Below are 5553 nucleotides of genomic sequence, written 5' to 3'. Positions count from 1 at the left end.
TGTTTAGATTGACATAATATGATTAATCGATTCTTACAAAAAAAAATATTATTTTTTGCCCATAATTTTTCTCCTTGCATGAGCCATCAACTAAAAAATCAATCAAATTTTTTTTAATTTTACCTTTCAATATTGGATTATTAATATTCAAGTTTTATAATTTTATTTAATTTGCTTTTGACATGATTACCCCAATATCATAAACAAAGTTGCAGATTTTATTTATTAACTTGAATAGGTTCAAGCCTATTTTTGACCTTTTTATGTTGTTATTTTTTTATATTTATTTATTTTCATTGCATTTTGTTGAATTAATCAAGCTTTTTAAATACAATCGAGTCAATGACCTCACTTTTTCTTAAATGAGCACTAATATAAAAATAAATAAAGCCTTAAATACTATATCTGGATGTGTTTAATATAGATTTAGATAGATGATTGCAAAGAAGGTTATAGAGTGTAAGGAGATGAAAAATAGTGTGCTAAAAAATATAGTATGAATCTATTTATTTTTGTATTTTAAAAATATTTTTGAAAAAAATTAAAATTTTATTGTATTTTTTTATTGTTTTAAATTAATATTTGAGTATTTTTATATTATTTTGATATGTTGATATTTAAAATAATTTTTTATAAATAAAAAAATATTATTTTGATGTAATTTCAAATAAAAAATATTTTAAAAAATAATTACATTTTAATAGCCCGTGTATGTTAAGCTAGAGGTAAGATGAAGACTTCTCTTGGAGTTTAAGATAATTTATATAACCTCCAACCTCCATAGTTGTGCTCATGTAAAGTTTAGTCTGGTGAATGTGCTTGCCACCATGTAATTTTGGATTAAATGGAAACACTTCCTTGGAGTGATAACGAGCCTCTGCAAAAGCTATCTGAATGAACCCGGAGGTGATTAGTTCGCTCCAAGTGTGTTTGATCGGTCTCGACTTGAGCATTCAGGGAAGTGGGAGCTACCTCGGAGATGTTGTCTTGTCGGGTCTAAAGAAGGCCCATAGGACTGCAAAAGAGGACCCATAGGACTGCAAAAGAGGGCCCAATCCTCACCAAGGCAAGTGACTGCAAAAGAAGGGCCACAGGACCACCATTTTCGCAAGCATTAGAGGGAGGGATGTGGAGGGAAGGTTCTTCCTGGGTTGCTAATCCGTGGAGGCTTTAAACACTGCAAATTTCATGTTCAGAGAAGACTGTGGCATATGCGTGGATAAATTATCACCCCATTCCAATCTCTTCACACAAACCACAAGCTCAGAGATGTAGTTAATATGTTATTAATTTCCGGTCAAACTTCGAAGCATTTCCCCGTCAACCCGGCTGTTTTCGTCGTCATTTTCGTTTTCATCGATATTACTCTACTTGTTGATCACGTCGCAGCCATTTATGAGGCAAAGCAAAAGAAAATTCACAAAAAAAATTGCTAGAATTTTAATATTTTTTATCGTCAAGAAAAATTTTAACTTGATATTTATATTCATCATAATAAATTAATAATTGTAAATGCCAATAATCAATAATAAATTTATTAATTCCAACCAAACATTAAATCAAAATATTAAAATAAAAGATATATATTAAACTACCTGATAACAAGTTTTTCAAAAAAAAAATTATTTAATTATACAATAATATAAAAAAAAAATTATTGTTAAAATAATATATAAACTCCATTGAAAACAATTGTAATATAAGTACTCCTTTTTTGTTTATATATTTTTTTTCAGTAATAAAACTTTTTTATCATAGATTTTTAAGTTGATAAAAAACCAAAAAGAATTTAAATAAATATAGATTGTCTATAGTCAAATCAATTGTTTTGATTGACATAATATGATTAATCGATTCTTACAAAAAAAATATTATTTTTTGCCCATAATTTTTCTCCTTGCATGAGCCATCAACTAAAAAATCAATCAAATAAATCTATTTTTTAACAATGTAAAAAACTTGTATAAAATCAACCAAAACAAATCACCAAACTTAAACTTAAATCAACTAAAATAATCAAAATATTAAAAAAAAGATCAAAAAATAAATCTATTTTTTAACAATGTAAAAAATTCGTATAAAATCAATCAAAACAAATCATTAAACTTAAACTTAAATCAACTAAAGTAATCAAAATATTAAAAAAAAAAGATCAAAGTGACCAAAATAAATTATTTTTATCAATAAAAAAACTAATTTATGAACACCCCAAGTGTTTTGATGTTTGTATTAATAATTTACAATATATTTTTGGTAAAGTACAACAAGATTTCTTAAAAGTATAGAAGAAAAAAAATTAGCCTGAACAAAGCAACTTGTGATCCTCAACTCAACTCAAAAGAAACACGTGCTAACCAACCAAGCTATTTGGCAAATATGGTATCAATAACTTATAGATTTTAATTTCACGGCTGGTAAAGTATCAGTTGTAGCTCGAACCCGCGACCTTCAATCTATTAGTGCCACGTGCAAGCTAATTAAGCTTATAAAACAACAAAAATAAAATTAACCTGGCTATTTCAATTGATACGTGTTTGGAAAGGATAGAGTAGAATCCACACTCATTATCGCCTTCTTCTTATTGTAATAGCCATTTGAAACTGCAGTTATATTATTTTTTAAAATGTTTTTTATTTAAAAATATATTTTTTTATTTTTTAAAAATTATTTTTCACATTAATACATTAAAATAATCTCAAAACATGAAAAAATTAATTTTTTTTAAAAAACAAACATGAAAAAAAGCAGACGGACAGTATCCACAGACAACACTATATGAGAAGAGATTTTCCTACTCAATCTCATCACAGTTGCTGGGGATTGTGGGCCTAAGCATCCTGTTTCTCGGCCAAATTCATCCGAAGGATCCGTGTCTAACTGCCCCAGATGTCGACAGCTAACCCTTTCCTAGTTGATCAAGTCTGGCATCATCTTATTCATTTTCCTTGCCTGTCAGGTTATGATGAAGTCCTTCACAGACACAGGCTGTGGGACCGCGCTAGATTTTTTTTTTAAAAAAAATAATATTCACATGTCACGAACACGTTATAAGCCAAAGAGGCAAGATTGCATAGTCAATTAATTATCCATCATAAGAAATCTTTGAATTAGACCTTCGGAGATCTATACAAGATCATTGAAGAGATTTTTTTCATCGTTATATTAGTGTGTCTGTTTTCACAAACCCAGATTAAATCTTAAATAAATTATCTATATTTAAAGAGAAACGCTAATTTTCACTTACGAAAGACATCGACAATTGGATACACGAGAGTGATTAACAGAATTCATTTTTATTTAATATATACTAAGCGAATTCTGTAAAATAACCATATAAGTTATGTAAGACTTGCGGTACTTGTACTTGAATCAATGCATTTCATAAGAAACTATCAACATGATCTCGTCTTGTATTAAAACTACAATTAGGGCAAGCCAACGGTCCTAAACGGCGCTACGGTTGCGTGTTGTCTCGTTAAAAAACGCAGCACCACGAAGGGTGGCACAAAACAGGACCCTAGGTATTTGCATAAGATACCACAGGAGATGGGCACAGGCGGGTTCTTTTAGGAAGAGCATACGAGCTGGGTGGGAGTTTTTATTTAAAAATATATTAAAAATATAGCCATTTGAGACTTGCGTTGTGCACAGGGAATTCAGGAGGAATTCAGGGAGGGTAGATTGAGTGTCAAGGATCCCATACGTTGACCAGATGAGCCCATGGATGACGAATGCTCTAACAGTGTGACAGGTGGCTGTATCAGATGCAATGACTTTTCCAATTTCTTTAAAACTTTTAAGAAAATAAAATCCAACGATGGCTTGAGCCGTTAACTTGATGTTTCAAACAGACATCGAGTTCAGCGTACATGTGTTCTTGTGTTTTCCAGGGATGAAAAAACCACAAGTAGTTGAAAGTCTGGAAAAAAACCCACTTTCTTGCAATTAAAATTTCAGCAAAAAAAATATATATATAAATAAATTATAAATTATATCTTTTTTATAATAAAATTTTCAATAAAACACATGTAAAACTGTCACGTGTTTGTTAACCTAACACACTTTAAAAATACCATAATCGAGATAGGCGTAATTTCAACCAATCGCAGCCACCATGTCGACAAACCAACCCTGAGATATTTCACACGTCTTGATTTTGATTTTCAGCGTTGCTAAGAGTAGTAAATAATTTCATGATCCAATCGGATGTGAAAATCTTGATTCAAATTTCACTCGGCAGCTTTCAGTCACACGAGAACGCGAATGGCATTCCACGCGTCCTCAAGAACAATCCATTTGTTTCTCTATCAAACTAAATTTTAAATTTGAAGTAATCGAGAGTCTGCCACGTAGTAAATCTCCATTCCATGAATCAAAAGAAACTACAGGCAACGCATCACAACACTTGCAGACAGAGTATTTCCTTGGACCTTTGTGTGCTCTGTTTTATTCTCCGATGCTCTGTTTTGAAAGCTCACCGGAGGTAAATTGACCCATGACAGGCAAAAATTCAAACCCTAAAGATATGAAAGGTCTATGTCCTGTCTTTTCTAGAGATTGAAAGGTCTAGATTGAATAAGGACATCCATTTTCAAATTTTTTAACCCATAACTAGAAAACAACACCGCCTACACCAGGGGCCCTTCGTTCGAAATCCTGACATTAAACTGACAAATTATAGCAGCCAGATTGACAACGGCCTTTCTCCAGTATCCCAACGCACACCATTTCCCATGTAAAAAGAAACTTCACAATCAACAAAATTATTTAATAGATCTCATATTTTTATTAGAGGGCAGAATAACGCCGGATAAACACACACACACTCGCACACACACTGAAATATATAATAACCTTATCAATTATCACAAAATAAAAACAAGTAAATTATAACCCGGTTCATGTTTTCTTAAGAAATTATAATCTAGTTACTCTAGTTCAAAAATCTCATATTTAGCCCTCGCTTCAATAAAAAATTGGAAAAGGATTTTTTTTTTTTGCACTTAAAACTAATTTTATTTTATGTTTTTATATCATTTTAATGCCCTGATAGTTTTATTTTATATTTTTATATCATTTTAATGCTCTAATAGTAAAAATAATTTTTAAAAAATAATAATAAAATATTATTTTAATATATTTTTAAATTAAAATTATTTTAAAAAACAACCGCTATCATACTTTCAAATATCCCTTAAATTCTTACTATGTCACACTCATTTATAAAATCTTTTTTTTTTAATCATTTGATTATTTATATTACTTTAGCTATCAATTGAAAAGGCAACGGAGTTGGCAAATGTTTAATAAGTTGACAGTCAGGGACTAAAATATAACTCATAAGAAAGGAGGGACTAAGCTATTACTTTCTTACGAATACAAGGAGTAAGCTATAGTTTACTCAATAGCACATTCACCTAAACGACCCCTCTTCTATCACCAACCAAAACATTATTTACTCAATAGCACATTCACCTAAACGACGTACATTTTTAACCTCATAAGCGGCGTACATTTTTAACCTCATAAGACATTATCAACAGACAAGAGAGG

Source organism: Populus euphratica, unplaced genomic scaffold, assembly GCF_000495115.2.
Source record: "Populus euphratica unplaced genomic scaffold, PopEup_1.0 scaffold48.1, whole genome shotgun sequence".
Taxonomy (NCBI): Eukaryota; Viridiplantae; Streptophyta; class Magnoliopsida; order Malpighiales; family Salicaceae; genus Populus; species Populus euphratica.
This window is presented reverse-complemented; position numbering follows the sequence as displayed.